This window comes from Panthera pardus, unplaced genomic scaffold (assembly GCF_024362965.1).
Source record: "Panthera pardus isolate Hobbes unplaced genomic scaffold, ASM2436296v1 HiC_scaffold_20, whole genome shotgun sequence".
Classification (NCBI taxonomy): domain Eukaryota; kingdom Metazoa; phylum Chordata; class Mammalia; order Carnivora; family Felidae; genus Panthera; species Panthera pardus.
This window is the reverse complement of record NW_026526766.1, coordinates 74,101,258-74,121,666: the sequence shown is the minus strand read 5'-3', so window position 1 is coordinate 74,121,666 and position 20,409 is coordinate 74,101,258. Positions and strand designations below refer to the sequence as shown.

The following is a 20,409-nucleotide window of genomic DNA, read 5'->3' as shown; positions in this document are numbered from 1 at the left end:
GTTTGATAGCAGCCATCTGGCTTCTACTGGACCCTCTCTTGTAATGAACCCCGCCCCCCAGGTACAACCCAGGTGGTTAGGTTCTAGGGTTCATTTCTAACAGCTCCGACTGTATAAAGTTCATGCGTCTGCTGACAAAGTGGTCAGATGTTCATTCTGCCGTGAACGTAAGGAGATGGGAGAGGGGAAGGGGCTCCCTAGATGCTACGTGCTGCACGCATGCTCGTCTGTCTGTCTGCATTCAGAGTGCCTACTTCTTTAAAACAGGCAGGGGCTGCCTTCCAAGTGCCCAGCAAGCTCTTGCTTTCACAAAGATGCATTGGCAATTACTCAGCCCCGCTCTGGTCCAGGCATTTACAAATTGATTTGTTCCCATGTTTCCAGGTACAGAAAATAGGCAGCTGAGTAATGATCCATGGGTGAGGACTGGGAGTCCAGGGTGGGCTTTGTACGTGGAGGAAGAGGTGCAGAGCGAGGAGGAGGTGACCTAGAGACGCGTGGGAGAGCAGATGCTGTGTGCGTAGGGTCTGCTGACTTCAAGTCAACAGCAGAAACGTGGACCGTGAAACAAAAGGAACACTTGATCTGGAGTCAGCCAGACATGGATATAAATCCTAGCTCTGTCACTTACCCTCTGTGTGGTCTTGGAGAAGGCCCATCATCCCTTCGACTCTCTTTCATCCATAAAATGGGAATAGCAGTAGATACCTTGCAGTAGAAAGTAGCTGAGCTACCCGAGCCAGGCTGCAATGTACTAGCCGCATGACCTTTGGAAACTTGTTTTGTAACAGATTTATGCAGGCGTGATTGACATACAATAAGCTACACATGTTCAAAGCTACAATTTTATGAGATTTGACACACATAAACACATGTGAAACCATTACCGCAGCAGCCGAGATGATGATGAACACACCCATCCCCCCAAGTTTCCCAGTGCCCCTCCCACCTCCCCAAGCCCTCACCTCCAGGGAACCAGCGCCCTGCTTTCTATCCTGCAGATCAGGTTACATTTTCTTTGTTTAGTGTCAAATAGTTTCTATTGCTGTGTCACCAAATTCACTAATGGCTGACGTCTAACTTCCCGTGAATCCCATCTGATGTATTTTTACCTCTGACATGGTGGTTTTCATCTCTAGAACCTCATTTGGGGTATTTTGGTTTTTCAAAATATCTTCCTTGGATCTATTCAATATGTCTGACCCTTCCTCTGGCTTTTAGAACATATGGAATAAAGTTATAATGGCTGTTTTCATGTCCTTATCTGCTAATTCTATCATCGATGTCATTTCTGGGTCACACGTGATTGATTTTTCTCCTTATTTTGCTGCTCTTGGGCGGCTGGTTATTACTGGATGCCAGACATCATAAATTTTACCTCGTTGTGTGCTGGACATTGTTGTATCAAACAAACAAACAAATTTGAATAGATCCCGTTTTAATTTGGTACACTTACTACCACAAATGATAAAGGTGTATATATATTTTTTAAACTTTTTGCACACTTAGTCCATCCGCTTAAACATCTTCTCTGGCCCAGCCACAGTTACGTATCTCTAAAATGTATCTTTGAGGTGTGTTTTCTGGGATGTGGAAGCAGTTTGATCCTTCCAGGGCTTCCTTTTAAGCTTTGCTAAGACAAGAGCGGTATTTACTCTAGTGAATTTTCCCCACTACCAAGGCAATACCCTTCCTGGCCCTCTAACCGCCCCTACATGTGCTGAGAGTTTCCCACACTGGCTGTAGGGATCAGGAACTAGTCCCCGTGCCGGGTGAACTCTCAGCAGGCAATGCTTCCTCCTGTTCTCTGGGGTCTTTTCTAAGACTCAGTTTCTTCACACACAGGCAGTGATCAGTGAACTGAATACTTGCAAGTGACCCTTTGCAGAGGTCCAGAGTTCTCTGCCGGTGAAGCTCTCCTCTCTCTGGTGCTCTACCTTGCACACCCGAGCCACCTTGACTTCCTTGGACTCCTGGTGCTCTGTCCTGGGCTCAAGAATGTGCTGGGCTCTGCTGGATTCCCCGTTTCAGCACTGTGGACTGGAAACTCCCCAGGCAGTGAGCTGGAGCATGCCTGCAGCTTGCCTCATTTGTTTCCTGTCCCTCGGGGCTCACTGTCCTTCCATTCACAGATACCCAAAGTCTGGAGAGCTGTCATTTGGTTTTTCAGTTATTTCAAGAGGGAGAGTAAATCTGATCCCTGTTACTCCAGTTGGGCCAGAAGTAGAAGCCGGGAAACTTACTCTTTTAAATTCTCTAGGACTCAGTTTCCTCACCTGTAAAATGAGAGTAAGAATAGTGCCTGTGTCGCAGAGCTGTTGTGAGGATTAAATGCATGAATACTTGAATGTAATGAATAGTAATTGCTCTAGAAGTAGAAGCTACCATTCCTTGGATTGTTGTTACTGTTCTTCCCTCCCCCCCACCCACCCCGCCCCTCAAATCTTTAGTTAAATTCTAATTAGTTAGCATAGAGTGTAATATTGGTTTCAGGGGTTAGAACTGAGTGATTCATCATTTACATATAATACCCAGTGCTCATCACAAGTGCCTTCCTTAATACCCATCACCCATTTACCCCATCCCCACCCTCCTCCCTCCACCAACCCTCGGTTTTTTCTCCATCATTAAGAGTCTTTTGTGGTTAGCTTCCCTCTCTCTTTGTTGTTGTTCTTCATTATTATTATTATTATTATTATTATTATTATTATTACTATTACCATCACTGTAGGATCTATAGATGGGTTTCTGGGATCTGTGAAACTCCTGACTTTTTGATCTCAAGCACAGCACTGACACCTCATTGGAATTATATATTTGTACCTTTACTATTCTACTCCAGACCTCTCCAGCAGATAACTACTCATCCTCTTACTTGGGAGCAAGCTAAGAATGACCTTTGAGATCTTTAACAGCCATAATTTCTATGCCTCAGAGATCTAATTGATATTCTCATCGAGCAAATTAGCATTTGCAGCAAACATACCTCACTCCAGATTTATTATGCTCCCTAAATTAATGTAACAAGGATATTCTGAAGAGCAAACCAGAGTTTAATTCATATGAGTCTGGAGGTCAGTCTCTGAGTTGGCTAGAGGAATTCAAGGCAGGAAAGAAAAAGGCTGATTCCAGTCCTTCCCAGGCTAACCATATGGGCAAATGGGACAGAGAACTCAGCTCTCAAGAAAAGGAAACAAACCTATTTGGGACATGCAGTTGAATCAAAGGAAATAGTGGCCTCAGCCCCTCCACCCCCTTAATTTCCCACTCCTGGCCTTCAGACAGCTTCCTTCAGGGTTGATGTGGCTGGTATCAGATGCAATGGTCATAACTCTTCATGGACCAGACACTGACGGGGTCCTCCTGGACACCTGGGGAAAGTCAGCATTTGAGGCAGGTCACAACCCAACACCTGCACAAGTCTTAAGAAGCAGCAGCCCAACCCCCTTGCACCGCTTTATCTCGTGGAAGAAAAGTAGCTTTATTGTCCTAAGAACTAAAATCTTTATGCTTGAATCAGCAATGACTACTTGGTACACTGGTTTCTCATTAAGGTACCTGCAGTTCATTAACAAACTGGCATTTGCCCTTTTTTTCATCTCTGAAAGCAAGATAATCATGAACAGAATTTTCACAAATATCTATGCACTGAAAAGGATGAAGTCTGGTCCCAAAGGGTGTTTTAGGGTTAAGGGGGCATGAAAGAATCCAGGATGTTCAGGGAGCATATCTGCCCTTAAACCTAGGGCCATAGTTTAGGGCTTGTATTGATTCTTTTATTCAACAGTTATTAAGAAAAGGTCTGAAATAATTTATTCTCAGACATCTGCAGTTCAAGAGGGGATCTAAGTAAGACAAAGACACAACGAATCGGAACTCATGGTAGAAAATGCTTAGGGCTAGAAAGTTTATTACATGGTAGTTAAGACTTAGAACTTTGGAGTCAGAACTGGGTTTGCCCTACTGGTTTTGTCACTGACTAACTGTGTGCCCTTGGGCAAGTCATTTCATTTCCTGAGCCATGGTATTCCCCATTGGTTTCCTCTTTGGTAATTTGAAGGTCAGAGAGCAGTTGTGTGAATCAAACAAGGGGAGATATATAAAGTAGTTAGGACATTGGTCTGAGTCAGTTAGCTAATACTATGAATTGTTTTTCCAGTCCAAAGGAGGACAAGATCTTAAACAGTTCCCCATGGGGGGTGGCAGTCACTTGGTGGCTCCCTGGACCAGAGAGAGGGAAGGATTTTGGAAGCTGGAGCATTCTGCTTCCACTCCCTGATGGCCAAAGGTTTCAAGGAAGATTCAGAATGGTTCTACTTTCGTCTGGAGGCCTGGGCAGCCTTGGTGTGAGCTACATAAGCTCTGTATACACTCCTTTTCTTGCCTTATGCTCCTTGACAACTTCATTCGCTCTCAGAGGTTGAACTCTCACCCAATATGCTAAGATTTCATATCTCTGGGCAATGCAGCTTGTCCCACACCAAATGGCCCCCTCTCTGTGGCTGCAAACTTATTTATGAATGGCATCGTCTTTCCAGGAATTGAAGCCAGAAAACTTACTGACACCTTCGGTAGCTCCTTTTTCTCCTTTCCTTTACCCTGTATCACCCACCATCGTGCCCATTCTCGCATTCTGATCCCATACAATCAAGTCTTGTCAATTTGATCTGCTAAGCATTTCCTGAATCCATGCACACAGCCACGGCCCTGTGCCGGTCATCGTCACCCTCCCCCTGGTGGCTCTGCTGCAATCTTGCCTGTTGTCAACCCATCTCCACTCTGGTGAGGATGAACGAAAATCCACCTGTGGGTCTATCCTGCTGCTGCATCTCCCATGGCTCCCTAAATACCTCCTTCCTCCTAACCTTATGCTCCTCCCCACTCTTCTTTTCTGATAGATCCCAATTTTGCTTGAGGCAGCCATATGCTGAGTTAAAAATCTTACTTTCCACACTTGTGATTAGGTTCTGGTCAAGGAGATGTAAGCAAAGTCTCTGGACTGGGCTTGTAGAGAAACTGTGTTTTCCTGATAAAAAAGGAGAGGGGTGTTCAACTGTACGAATCACCTTTTTCTCTTCCCTCTGTCTGACTCACAGACTGATGCCTGCAGGAGGAGTCCTCTGGACATCAAGAAGAGGAAAGTCACCCATTAAGGTTGGTAGAGCAGGAAGCTAGAGGGAGCCTGTTCGCTCAATGACTTCCCGAACCAGCCACAGTCACCCAGGACCATGCAGCCCCAGATTTCTTGTTACGCAAAGAAAAGAAATCTCTATTGAGTTAAGTAACTGCATCTCGGTTCCTATTGCTGAAGTCAGATTTGGTCTTAACTGATATACTCTTCCATGAACTACAGGAGCAGTTTGCAAACTTGAGTGAGCATCCAAATTGCTGGGGCACTTGATCCAAGTTCAGGGTGGGGACCCTACCCCAGTGGATTCTGCCCCATTTGGATCTGCAGTGGGGGCCTGCAGCTGGTATTCACTGATGTTCTATGTAGAACAGTTAGGAAAACACCAAGTCCTGGAAATGACACTTGGGCAGTTAAGGGAGGAAACACACGAATTCTGCGTTTGTAAGGAATTTCATGAATGGCCTCTACAGCTTTTCCAGGCTCATCTCTGGCCATTCCCACTGGCTGTCCCTGCCCAGAACTTAACATTCGGTGACTGTACCTGTGCTGTTTCTGTGTCTTTGAAGCCCTTCCTACCTCTCTGGACCTGGGCCTTTCCCAGTCTGCAGTGTGTAGCTGCCAACCACTCAGGAGCCCTTGAAAAGTTTTGGGTGGAGAGAAAGTTCTGGAAGGTAGGGAGGGGAGAGGTGGGAGGATATGTTGTAGGGTCAGATTTGCATGCCCACCTGATCCCACTGCTTTGGCTTGACTAGAAGTTGGAGGGTGAGGGTGGTAAATTGTATTGGCTTTAGTTTCAGCTCTTTTTAAATAATAATTTCTGAGACTGGAATCTGTGGCCAGAGTGGAATGCCTGTCTCAGAAAATTATTAATTTTAGTGGGCTGTTTTCTCCTTTTCACTTTCCATTTCCATTTTGAGAGTCAGAGTCAACACCAAGCATAATAGAAGCAATCAGATAGGCTCCAGTGGAAACCAGGAACATCTAATTAAATCCTTATATTTGCAGGTCTAGCTCTCAAGGGAGGAAAGAACATTTGACTAGTTTGATATTTATGGAGGGCATTCACTCATTCAATCATGCATTCTCTCATTTACTCGCTCCCTCACACTGCACTGACAAGATTCTCTTTGTTACAAATAAAAGAAACACAATTCAGGCTGTCTTAAGTCAGAGAAAGAGAATTCATTAGCTCCTATACGTGGAAGGTCTAAGAGTTCAGCTGGCTCCCCACATGGGGGCTTAAATTATATCCCCAAATGTGTCCTCCTCCTCTGTTCCTTCTTCTTTTCTCCTCATTCTCCTTTTCCCCTCATCCTGCCTCTCCTTTTCCCATCCTTCAGTCAGACTCTTTCCTTGTGGCAAATAAAGGAGCCTCCAGCAGCTTCGAATGAACATCCCTACAGTTTAGCAACCCAGGGAAGAGAGGTTGTCCACTGCTAGAACAAACCAAAAAGTCCCAAGGAGAACTCTAACCTGGCTTGTGTTATATGTCCTTGCCTGAAACTGAGTTCTGTGGCCAGAAGTTTGGAACAGTCTGATTAGGCTGGCCTGGGATGCATGGCCAGGTTAGAGAATGTGAGGGGTTAAGCTTAGCCCCACCTAATCATGGAGAATGTGTACAGGATACTGAAAAGACATAACCAACAGATTCCACCATTCCATCTATCCATCATCCATCCATCCATCCAGCCATCCATCCAACCACCCATCCATTCTTCCATCCGTCCACTCATCCAATCATCCATCTATCCATCCATCCACCGATCCATCCATCCCTTCATCCATCCTTCCATCCATCAATTTGTCCACCTGACAAGGATTTTTTAGAGCCTTTTCTATGCTTGGTTCTGTGCAGGCACCCGTGTCAGGTCCTCTGCCACACAGCTAATGGGCAGGATCAGGGCTTAGCACAAAGCTTAGCCCAAAGTAGGTGTTCAGCCAATGTTAGAATGAATTAATAGATGACCTGAGTCTTAAGCCTGGGTCACTAGGATGATAATGCCCTGATGTAAAATGACAGTGAAGACAGGAAAAGTGGCCCTGGGGTGAAGGGGCTATGCCAAGCAGAGTACTTGAGTGTCTTATGCTGCCCCCATGACTGATGCAATACCACCTCTCCCCTGGTAGCAAGAGAGCCAGGCAAGGGTGGGAATTCTCTGTGGCTCTGCACTGCCAGTCTCAGAGATTGGGGACTGAGGCAATTATTCTGAGCCATCAAATGAATAAATATTTTGGAATGAGAGTCAGCAGGGAGATGTGATGGGATTTAAATGCTGATATAATATGCCCAGCTGCTTTCAGGAGCCATAGTCATTGATAGGACTGGGAGAAGGCAGGCAAGAGCTCACCAGCTAGGGCACTAACAAGCCAGTAACTAAGGTTCTCGTTTCCCTCGTCTCCTTCGGGGGATGCTCCCAGGGAAGGGAAGGACACTCTGCCCTGCTGTATTTTTGGCCGTTATGTTCACCAGCATTTGGATCATGTTAGTGGGCATTCTATGTATCCACCAGTGATGGGAAATCTCCTGGTGACGGAGAGGTAGACTTCACTGTAAGAACCACCATTATGCTTGCCACTCAGCATTAAATACACGTTAGCCCCACAGATGGAGCAGAGTCAGAGCTCAGAGTTGGTTGTAGAACAGGATTTTTATGAGCATTCTCAATGTTCAGTGGATTCATTTCTCGTTCAATTGATAATTCACTCATAAATTTCTTCCTTCCTTCCTTCCTCCCTTCATTCATTCAACAAGCATTTTGGTGAGGTGTATTTTTTTTTTAAGTAGGCTCTACGCCCAGTGTGGAGCTCAGTGCAGGGCTTGAACGCCGGATCCTGAGCTGAAATCAAGAGTCGGATGCTTAACTGACTGAGCCACGGAGGCACCCCAGTGATGTGTATTATTAATGCCACACCCAGATCCCTTCTTACTGTTTCTGTGCCCTGCACCTGCTCCCTAAGTGAGCCTTCCTTTCCAACAGCTCACACCCATGAGTCTTTTCAGGACTCTTCTTGGGAATGTACATCCTCCCCATTCGCAAGGTGCCTTTAACCAGTGACTTAGTTCAGGAGTCAGAAAGCCCCAGACCCTGACCCTAATCCAGAAAACTATGGATGCAACTTATATTCCAGGGGCCCCAAGGGACCAGGATGAAGCTGGCTGGGAGGAATTTTTTCCAAAATCATGTTCCTTCCTAGAAGGCTGGGGCTATAGTGTGAGGCAAGTGACAGGATTGTGCCCAGAGTTTAAGGGGACACTTACTCTGAGACTCATGCACCAGCCTCCACATTTTTGCACCCTGGGTGCCTCCTTCTGTTCTCCAGGCCCTCCCCCTCTTCCCTGTCTGCTTCCCCTGCTCCTTTATGGGTTTCCCCTGGGAGCATTTCCACGATACCCACGTGTCTGCACATCTTCCTCTCAGGGTCTGTTTCTGGAAGCCCGACCAAAGTTGACTAAGTGCTGTGTGCTGGAAACTGTCCTGTGTGCACAAGAAGGAGTGTGACCTAGTCTCTGCCCTCTGAAAGCTCACAATCCTAGGGGACCACATGGCGCAAGGCCCTGTCCCTGCAAATAGCCACGCCACCTCTGGCTCTAGTCCTGAGGCAGAGAGAAACTCACCCAAGCGCTCCAGTCACGGGCCTCAGCTGCCTCGTTACTGAAAGCTGCCCCTGGCTGCTGATTTCAGGAGGATCGCAGCAGATGAAACATTAAAACACTTTTTAAAATAATTGGTTTTGTACAGTCAGTTGCTGCAGACATCCTCAGATTCGCATGCTTCAAAGGCAAAGAGGTTTGTTCTTAATGCATTTATCTTGCGATACTTGGATTTGAGGTTTAGTGCAATGCCAGCTGCAGGGGGACTCTTGCCTCTTGTCACCAAAGTGCCTTAGCGTAGAGAGAGTGAGCGAGGCCAGGGTGTTCTGAAGCATCCATGCAGAGGAACTAGGGAGCCGACAAAGGGATTTCAGTTGTGGGCTAAATCCCAGAGGTCCCCCCCCCCCAAATTTACCCTTGTAGTGGCTGCAAGAATGTCCCCCAAACTCCATGTCTACCTGGACTCCCGGAAGCAAATCAGACCCACAGACTGGGAGTTAAGAAACTGCACAAAGTGACAAGTCACTGGCAACCTGATGTGGCCCCTCCCAGCCTCGTGCCAAAACTTTATGACCAGGCAGAAAAAAAAAAAAAAAAAAAGAAAGTTCCCACCAAGGTGGGGAATGAAGATGGGCCTTCAAATTAAGCACCCTGATCTCAGCTGTTCAGCCTCTGGAACTGTGAGAAGTACATTTCTGTGGTTTGAGCCACTGGGTCCATGGCCTTCTGCTATAGAGGCCCAGACTAACACAGCAGGAGTGGGCACTGGGGGAGGCTACAAGATCGGAGGAGGGGAGAAGTGTCTTTCTCACGCCTGTTTGCTTCCTGATCCATCAATGTGCCACGGCAGCAGCCCCGGGGCCCGCACTAACCACTGGTTCCAGTTTCCAGGTGTTCCAGCCCTCCCACAGCCAGGCTCGTGGTACCCTCTGTGAGGTGCCAGCAGCTCCCTCCGCTTGAGCTCTCAGGGGTTCTGCACACCAGCCCTGTGTGGTTTGCCTCTGAGCAGCAAGGTTCTGACAATTCCAAGTCTTCCCTTTGCTCCCCCAGACCTGGGGTGGACTTTGACACCTGCAGGGCTCTCTGCACTCCCTTACGGCTCCCTTTGATTTGTCAGTCCTCTCATGTTCGTTAGGATAATTCCCTGTTTTGAATTCTCTGTGTTCAAACAGCAGAGTTATTTCTGTTTCCCTGACCCTGACGTCCCACATGGGAGCTCGTCTGGTGACCTAGATCCTTGCAGGAATGATGCGGCAGAGTCATGGTCAACTGCCAGTGGACACACAATCTGAGCAAGAAATAAACCTTTGTGCTGTAACCCGTCAAGATTTCTCGGGTCATTTTTGTTATGCGGCACAATCTAGCCTATCCTGACTAACACAGAAGCCTCAAAGTCACATGCCCTCTTGCTGGGCTCTTAGAGAGGATTCTCTCAAGGCACGAGTGGGCAGAGAATTGCTCCCAGAGCAAGCTGCACACTGGCAATTTTACAAATGCCCCAAAGCTTGGGCAGATCTTGCTGTGTTTGAAATTGAGTAAAAAAGAAAAGCCCAGGGCGCCTGGGTGGCTCAGTCAGTTAAGCGTCCAAATCTTGATTTTGGCTCAGGTCATGATCTCACAGTTGTGGGATCGAGCTCCACATTGGGCTCCACACTGACAGCACAGAACCTACTTGGGATTCTCTCTCTGCCCCTCTCCTGCTTGTGCTCTCTCTCTCTCTGTCTGTCTCTCAAAATAAATAAAAAAAAAATTTTAAGACAAAAGCTTAGAGTCTAAGCGTGAATATTTTTATTATATAAAGAGTTTTAAAAATAAGTAAGGAAGAGACAAATACCCCTGTGGGAAAATGGCCTAAGGGACATATGGGAAAATGCTCAGTTTTACCAGTAATCAATCAAAATTTCAAGTATGTAATCAACAATTCAAGTCTGTCAAAAATTCAAGTATGTAATACCATTGTTATAACTTAAATGGTGTCCCCCCTCCTTCCCGCAACCCTGCAAAAGAAGGTCTACTGAACTTCTAGCTCCCAGTACTTGACAACGTGATCTTATTTGCAAATAGGGTCATTGCAGATGTGGTTAGTTAAGATGGGGGTCTTACTGGAGTCGGACAGGTCTCTAATCCACTATGACTGGGGTCCGTATAATGAAATGGCCATGGGAAGACAGACACCCAAGGGAGAAAGCCGTGTGATGATAAGGGTAGAGATTGGAGTTATTCAGTGAAGGGGAGGAACACCGAAGACTGTCAACAAACTGCCAGAAGCCAGGAAGAAGAGGAAGGATCCCCCTACAGTTTTCTTTCCTTCTCCTTCTCCTCCTCCTTCTTCTTCTTCTTCTTCTTCTTCTTCTTCTTCTTCTTCTTAACATTTATTCCTTTTTTGAGGGACAGAGAGAGACAGTGTGAGTGGGGAAAAGACAGAGAGAGAAGGAGACACAGAATCCGAAGCAGGCTCCAGGCTCTGAGCTGTCAGCACTGAGCCCAACACAGGGTTCGAACACACAAACCGCGAGATCATGACCTGAGCCGGAGTCGGACACTCAACTGACTGAGCCACCCAGGCGCCCTTCCCCCTACAGTTTTCTGAGGGAACACAGTCCTGCCAATGTCTTAATTTGGGACATTAGCCTTCAGAACTGTGACACAATAAATTTGTTATTTTCAGCCATACAGTTTGAGGTACTTCATAAGAACAGCCCTAGGAAACTAATAAAACCAATTTTTATTTTTTATATTGGAAAAGAATAAATTACCCAGGACTTAGTAGAATGTTCATGAGGGGTGGGCCACCTGGGTAACTCGGTCGGTTAAGCATCTGACTTCACCTCAGATCTTAGTTTGTGAGTTTGAGCCTTGAGTCAGAATCTGTGCTGATAGCTCAGAGACTGGACCCTGCTTCTAATTCTATGTCTCCCTCTCTCTCTGCCCCTCCCTCACTTGCTCTCTCTCTCTCTCTCTCTCTCTCTCTGTCTCAAAAATAAATAAACATTAGGGGCACCTGGGTGGCTCAGTTGGTTAAGCAGCCGACTTCGGCTCGGGTCATGATCTTGCGGTCCATGAGTTCGAGCCCCGTGTCGGGCTCTGTGCTGACAGCTCGGAGCCTGGAGCCTGTTTCAGATTCTGTGTCTCCCTCTCTCTGACCCTCCCCCATTCATGCTCTGTCTCTCTCTGTCTCAAAAATAAATAAACGTTTGGGGCGCCTGGGTGGCTCAGTCGGTTGGGCGACCGACTTCGGCTCAGGTCATGATCTCACAGTCCGTGAGTTCGAGCCCCGCATCGGGCTCTGTGCTGACGGCTCGGAGCCTGGAGCCTGTTTCAGATTCTGTGTCTCCCTCTCTCTCTGACCCTCCCCCGTTCATGCTCTGTCTCTCTATGTCTCAAAAATAAATAAACGTCAAATAAAAAAAAATTTTTTTAAATAAATAAATAAACGTTAAAAAAATAAATAAATAAACACACACACAAAAAAAGAATGTTCATGAGCGGTGAGGGGCAGGCACTCTTATACAGGCTGATGGGAGACCAGAATTGTATAGTTATTTTTTTTTTAATTTTTTTTAACGTTTATTTATTTTTGAGACAGAGAGAGACACAGCATGAACGGGGGAAGGGCAGAGAGAGGGAGACACAGAATCGGAAGCAAGCTCCAGGCTCTGAGCCATCAGCCAGCCCAGAGCCTGACGCGGGGCTCGAACTCGCGGACCGCGACATCGTGACCTGAGCTGAAGTCGGACGCTTGACCGACTGAGCCACCCAGGCGCCCCTGTATAGTTATTTTTGATAGATCAACTGGCAAAATGTATCAATAACAGCCTTAAAAATATTTATATACTTTCTGACCTAGCAGTTATGTTTCTACAAGTTTGTCTAAAGAACTGAGAAGGTAAAAAGATGAGGACAGCTATGCTGATAATAGGAAAAGTTAAAAATAATCAAAGTGTACAACAATGGGAATTGCTTAAATAAATCACGCCATGTTGCATGCATTCGTTTAAGAAAGAAAATGTAGGGGCGCCTGGGTGGCTCAGTCAGTTGAGCGTCCGACTTCGGCTCAGGTCATGATCTCACGGCTCGTGAGTTCGAGCCCCGACTCGGGCTCCGTGTTGACAACTCAGCCTGGAGCCTGCTCCGGATTCTGTGTCTCCCTTTCTCTCTGTTCCTCTCTTGCTCACATGCTGTCTCTCTCTCAAAAATAAATAAAGATTAAAAAAAAAAAGAATGAAAATGTAGATTTATATGTATTGCCACGAAAAGGGCTTTATAACATATCATTGGAATGACAGAGAGGTTTAAATGATAAAACACATATGTTGAAACACATATTCAGGAAATGATGTATATGTTTACATATATATATGTGTGCAAAGAAAAGTGTCATCAGGGTTTAGTAAATTGGCAATCGGTAGGTACCATATAAACATTTACTGAATAAATTAATGAATAATTAAATAAATAAGAGCTACATACTAAAATCTTAACATTAGTTTCCTGTAGGTGTTGAATTTATGGGTGATTTAAAAAAAATTTTTTATGTTTATTTATTTTTGAGAGAGCGAGACAGAGCATGAGCGGGGGAGGGGCAGAGAGTGAGGCAGACACAGGATCTGAAGCAGGCTCCAGGCTCCGAGCTGTCAGCACAGAGCCTGACGCAGGGCTCAGAATCACGAACTGTGAGATCATGACCTGAACTGAAGTCGGACCCTTAACTGACTGAGCCACCCAGGTGCTTCTGGGTGATCTTTTTTTAAAAAATGTGTTCTTATTGTTTTTGAATTATATCAATTTTCTTATTTGTATACAATATGTATGCATCACAACTATAATAAGGAAAAAAAAACGTTGGTTTTCTGTTTGAGTTCTGCCGTCAGCTGATTTTCTGATCTGGGACCCTACAACCCCCACACAGCCAATCTTGCCTTAGTCCTCAGAGGAAGTGAGGGGTTGGTGAGATGACCCCCCAGAACCTTCCCCAGTGGCCTGGGTATGGAAGGTTCTACAGAAGAGGAAATGGTAATGAAATAGAGCTAAGAACAGAAAGCTGCAGGAGTCCAACGCAAGCCTGTAGGGGGGGAGCCACCAGCCATAAATCCTGCTGGGGCCTCAGAGGCCAGCAGGAGGCACAGACAGAACTGCCTACATCCTGTTAGCTTCTCTGGGCCTGAAGCCACATCAAGTCTGAATCCCGGTTTATAAAAAGCCGGCCAAGAAACAAAGCAAACAATAGCAGCAAAGAAGGAACTAAAAGTTACATGAATAAATGTTAGCTAAGAAAACCCCAAAGGCTCACTCTTGAGGGCTGTAAAATTCCAAGGCTTAGTGAAGCCACTTTGGAAAGCAACCTCGCATTTCTTCCAAAGGTTCAACACAGAGTTACTGTAGGACCCAGAAATTCTACTCCTGAAAGAAATGAAAATATATGTCCACAAAGAAGCCTGCACACGAATGTTCAAAGCAGCATTGTTCATAACAGCCAAGAGTGGAAACGACCCAAATGTACATGAACTGATACACGGATAAACACAATGGAATACTATTCAGCCATGAAAAAGAACAAAGACCATATGTGATAACATGGAGGGACCTTGACAACTTTATGCTAAGTGAAAGAAGGCAGTCAAGAAAGGCCGAATATCACATAATTCCATTTCTATGAAATTTCCAGGAAAAGCGAGTCTCTAGAGACAGAAGGTAGTTTGGTAGAAGGGAATGGAGACAGTAGAGTGGGGGGGTTGATGGCTAAATGGTATGGAGTTCTTTTGGGGTGATTGAATATATTCTGAAATTGATTGTAGAGTCGATTCACAATTCTGTGAATGTATTTACAACTATTGAGTTGTTCTCTTTAAGTGGATGAGTTCTATGGCATGTGAATCATACTTCAATAAAGCTATTATTTCAAATAGATGAGGGGCGCCTGGGTGGCTCAGTCAGTTAATCGTCCGACTTTGGCTCAGGTCACAATCTCACAGTTCGTGAGTTCCAACCCCGCATTGGGCTCTGTGCTGACAGTTCAGAGCCTGGAGCCTGCTTCGGATTCTGTGCCCCTCCCTTACTCACACTCTCTCTTTCAAAAATAAATAAATATTAAAAAAAATTTTTTTAAAAGAACGAAAAGAAAAGAAAAGTGGGGTTCTTGGGTGGACTCAGTCAGTTGAGCATCTGACTTTGGCTTAGGTCGTGATCTCACAGTTTATGAGTTTGAGCCCTCACTGCTGTCAGTGCAGAGCCCGCTTTGGATCCTCTGTCCCTCTCTATCTCTGCTCTCCCCCTGCTTGTGCATGCTCTCTCTCTCTCTCTCTCTCTCTCAAAAATAAATACACTTTTCTTGTAAAAGAATAAAAAAAAAGAAGAGGGGCACCTGGGTGGCTCAGTCTGTTAAGTATCATGACTCTTGGTTTTGGCCCAGGTCATGATCTCACGATTTGTGAGTTTGAGCCCCATGTCGGTCTCCACACTGATAGTGTGGAGCCTGCTTGGGATTCTCTGTCTCCCTCTCTCTCTGCCCCTCCCCTGCTCTCTATATCTCTATCTCTATCCCTATCTCTATCTCTATCATCTCTATCTCTATCTCTATCTCTATCTCTATCTCAAAATAAATAAACATTTAAAAACTTTTAAAGAATATAGAAAAGAAAAGAAAGAGAACAAAGCTTCTAAGGTTGTTTTTCCTAATCAGTTCATCGTGCAGGTAAGTGTGATGTTGGCTCCCATATATTAGGGACATCCCCTATACCAAGCAAGGGTGTTAACCATGGCATGGAGCTGGAGGACACGAGACATGTGTAATTTCATTTCACTGCAGCCAAGAGCCAGGAAACAGACAAGCCATGCTAGTTCATGCAGCTGCCTGCCGACCCTCCCACTGACCTCTCCTACAGGAAACAGCCCAGCAGAGATGAGCCAAGCTGGGCCAGAGCAGGAGAACTGCCCAGCTGACCCACAGCTAAATAAGTGATTGTTGGTTAAGGTGCTGTATTTTGGGATGATTTGTTACGCAGTAGAAACTAACTGATACACTTGGGTACAAATGTGTGAGAGTTCCTCCAGGGAATATATCACGCTATAGAGCTGCTAGATTTGACATGTCTTCAAATGTACTAGATATTTCCAAGTATTCTCCAACGTGGTCAGGCCCATTTACACCCCACTCGCCTTGTAGGTGGGTTCCTCTTGTACCACAATCTTGTCAATACTTAATAACGTTGGATATTTTGATTTTTGCCAAACTGGCAGGTGTGAAATGGTATCTAGCTGTTTTAGTATGCAATTCCCTGATTAATATCTTTTCTGAAATTAATTGGTTGAATGGGGTTTCTGTCAGATTTGTACCCTCCACCTTCCTCATGTGGCAAACCGCTAATCATCCTTCCAGATGTGTGAAGAAGTTACGTTTCACTTCCAGAATGCCTTCTACAAGTCTTTACACCTGCTTCTCCTTTAAGATGTAGCTTAGCACTGGCTCCCCCAGTAAGCCTTCCTGACATCCAGCCCCACACTGGGTTAGGTGCCTCTCTGTGCCCCATTCACCTCCCCCTGCCTGAGCACCCACTTCATTGCACTGTAATCATCTAAACTCCTTCTGGAAAAGGGGTCAGGGCCCAGGGAACCAGTACACAGGCCCTTTCTAGGACCCGGCCCATCAGCCCAGTGCTGGGCCCCAGGTGACCTCCTTCCAGAACATCTGCTTGAGAAGAAAAGTCAAAAGGATAAATACGAATTCACTTCACTTACCTTGACACCATTTACATTCACATTTGTTTGTTGTCTTGAGGATTTACGGGGTGTTTCCAAGTTTGTTACCTGAGCGTGATTTAACAATAACAGTAATTATAGTAAATATAGGAACGCCTGGCTGGCTCAGTCAGTGGAGCATGTGGCTCTTGAGTTTGAGGTTGTGAGTTCGAGCCCCACATTGGGTGTAGAGATTACTAAAGAATAAAATCTTTTATTTTTATTTTTTTTAATGTTTATTTTTGAGACAGAGAGAGACAGAGCATGAACGGGGGAGGGTCAGAGAGAGGGAGACACAGAATCTGAAACAGGCTCCAGGCTCTGAGCTGTCAGCACAGAGCCCGATGCGGGACTTGAACTCACGGACCGCGAGATCATGACCTGAGCCGAAGTTGGCCACTTAACCGACTAAGCCACCCAGGCGCCCCTAAAATCTTTTAAAAAGATGAATAAATTGGGGCGCCTAGGTGGCTCAGTTGGTTAAGCATCCAACTCTTGATTTTGACTCAGATCATGATCTCATGGTTCATTAGTTCAAGCCAAATGTCAGGCTCTGTGCTAATAGTGAGGAGCCTGCTTGAGATTCTCTCTCTCCCTCTCTCTCTGCCCCTATCCCACTCATGCACGTGCACTCTCCTTCTCTCTGTCTCAAAATAAATAAATAAAAATTTAAAATATATATTACTGGGGCGCCTGGGTGGCTCAGTCGGTTGAACGTCCGACTTCAGCTCAGGTCACGGTCTCGCGGTCCGTGGGTTCGAGCCCCGCGTTGGGCTCTGGGCTGATGGCTCGGAGCCTGGAGCCTGCTTCCGATTCTGTGTCTCCCTCTCTCTTTGCCCCTCCCCCATTCATGCTCTGTCTCTCTCTGTCTCAAAAATAAATAAACGTTAAAAATAAATAAATAAATAAATAAATAAATAAATAAAATATATATTACTAAATAAATTAATATCATATTTATATGGCATTTATTCAGGACAAACCACGCTTAGTAAATTATATGCACTATCTCACTGAATTCTTAAACATTTTTTTTTAACATTTATTTATTTTTGAGACAGAGAGAGACAGAGCATGAACGGGGGAGGGTCAGAGAGAGAGGGAGACACAGAATCTGAAACAGGCTCCAGGCTCTGAGCAGTCAGCACAGAGCCCGACATAGGGCTTGAACTCACGGACTGTGAAATCATGACCTGAGCCGAAGTTGGCCGCTTAACCGACTGAGCCACCCAGGCGCCCCTATCTCACTGAATTCTTAAAACAACCACAAAAATGGGGAGAGTCAAATAACACGACACTTGAAATACTTCACGTTTGGATAATTATTATTAACCATGTGTATTAATTTCCTAGGGCTGCTTAATAAATTACCACAATCTGGGCAGGGAGGGGTGCTTAAAAACAACACAGACTTATTCTTGCACAGTTTTGGAGGCCAGAATTCACGAATGCCCTGGAGCACGAGCCCCTAGTTAAAATTCCATGATTTGGAGATATTTACATCAGTTATTTTTATTATCATGCCCACCATCCACAGTACCTAACACATGTGCTCAGGAAGAAGGTGCTGCTGAATAGGTTCATATTGAAAATGGACCAGCAATCCCTGAAATTCCTCGGCCAATGACCATTTCAGCCCGTGGTCAGGTCTTCCCGGCCCATCACCTACAAGGAAAGAGGACAGGAATGACCTTGGCTTAATTCTGACAAGCAAAAACAATGGCACAAAGCCTTCTCCATGTGACCAGCAGAGGCCCCCACAATTTCCCCAGGCCACCCTGCCCAACCTCCTCACCGTTCAGTAAAAACTCCTCCTTTCCTACAACTCCAAGATCAGAACGCTGTGATTCTGAGACGTAACTGCACTCTCCTTCTTGCTACAGTGCCTTTTAATTAGGCTTCAAAAGCCCTGGAGATCACGCTGCTCCCTTGTAATGGTGTGTTCTGGAAAATTACTGCCATTGGATTAAATTAAAGAAAGGTTATTCAGCTGCTTTGTTAGGCATATTTCAGCGTCGTTGGGATAACATCAAGACCCGGGTTGCTGTTATTGTTATTTACAGAAAAGGAGTGAGCACACGTCCTTCTGAAAGGTGATTGAAGAGGCAAGTCAGCTCTCACGGAAGAGTTAGGATAAGAGAGGCTGAGAAATCATGCCTGCCACTGGAGCATGAAAATTTTCAGCATCCGAGGTGGAGGAAGACGTACCTAACATTAGTTGAGAATATACTATTGTGAGCTGAACTGTGTCCCCCCGCCCCAACCCAAATTTATGAATGTGGAAATCCCAACCCCCGCCACCTCAGACTAATCACATCTGGAGATAAAGTCTTTCAAGAGGTAATTAAGTTAAAATGAAATCCTCAGGATGGGTCCCAAGCCAGTATGACTTGTGTCCTTATAAGAAGAGGAGATTGGGGTTGGGTGCCTGGGTGGCTCAGACAGTTAAGTTATCTGACTTCAGCTCAGGTCACGATCTTGTGGTCCGTGAGCTCAAGTCCTGCATCAGGCTCTATGCTGACAGCTTGGAGCCTGGAGTCTGCTCCGGATTCTGTCTCTCTGCCCCTCCCCTGCTCACATTCTGTCTCTCTCTCAGAAATAAATAAACATTAAAAATTTTTTAGGGGCGCCTGGGTGGCTCAGTCGGTTGAGCGTCCGACTTCGGCTCAGGTCATGATCTCACGGTCCGTGGGTTCGAGCCCAGAGTCGGGCTCTGTGCTGACAGCTCGGAGCCTGGAGCCTGTTTCAGATTCTGTGTCTCCCTCTTCCTCTGACCCTCCCCTGTTCATGCTCTGTCTCTCTGTGTCTCAAAAATAAATAAATGTTAAAAAAATTTAAAAAAAATTTTAAAGAAGAAGAGGAAATTTGGCAGACGTGCCCACAGAGACAGAGGGAAGAATGTGGAGTCATAGGGAGAAGGTGCAAGCCAAGGAGAGAGGTCTCAAAAGAAGCTAACATTGCTGACCCCTTGATGTCACACTTCCAACTTCCAGAACTGTGAGAAAATAAATTTCTGTGGTTGAAGCCACCCGTGGGGCTCTGTTAGGGTAGCTCTCACAGACTATTATAAGGACTGGAGGAGTGCTTCGTGTGTATAATTGTGTTTGATTCTCACTGCCCTTACTTGTTCAAGGTCTTACCAGCTGGCGAGTGGCAGAACCAGGGTTTGAACCCAGTTCGGCTGAGGAGAAAAGGTGGTCATTGGCTTGCAATGAAGTTTGAAAGTTCCTTCCAACACGGGGATGTCTGACTGGCTCAGTGTGTGCAGCATGTGACTCTCGAGCTCAGGGTTGTAGGTTTGAGCCCCAGGCTGGGTGTAGAGATTACTTAAAAACAAAAAAATAAAGAAGTCCCTTCCAACACAAGCAGTTTATGGTTTGGTACACCGTGGAGGCTCGGGCATGTTTGTAGCAGGCTCTGGTGTCTATCATACTCTTAAAAGGGTGCCACTCTCACTGAGGATTCTTTATGAAGTACAAGTGCTTCTAGAAGTCTTTGAGGGCTGTTAGAGAAGGTGATGGCTGCTTCTCCAGGAAGGATCTGAACCCACACCTGCCAACTGATGGCTCTCTGCTGCTTTTAGAATACAGTCAAAGCGCTTAGCCCACCATTCCATAACTGTCATGACTGACCGCTGGTCACCTCCTCTCCAGCTACATCTCTCGCCACATGGTTGCTGGATACAACTAGGCAGAACTTCCTGCCCCTGGACAATGTGTAGCCTCCCTGCCTTCGTGTCTTTGTCTAAGCTGTTCCTTCTCTCTAGAGTGTTCTTTCCACCTTGTCCACTTGGTGACCTGTTATCTTTCAAGCATCACCCTCAAATCTCCTCCCTTTCAGGAAACCTTGACATCCCCTAGAAGAAACAGGGGCTTCCTCCTTTGCTCACTTGTTACACTTTGTCCATTTTCTGTGTGGCAGACATAACCCTAAAGTGACCCCTGCAATGAGT

General features: G+C 45.8%; 1 long non-coding RNA gene across 1 annotated transcript in view; it reads left to right on the top strand.

Moving 5' to 3' along the window:
- Window positions 1-19,822, top strand: part of LOC109269923 (uncharacterized) — a 45,231-nt gene extending 25,409 nt beyond the window's left edge. The window contains exon 3 of the long non-coding RNA XR_002081334.2: window positions 19,591-19,822. This is a non-coding gene — a long non-coding RNA (uncharacterized LOC109269923). The remainder of the gene's footprint in view (window positions 1-19,590) is intronic.
- Window positions 19,823-20,409: the final 587 nt, after the last annotated feature.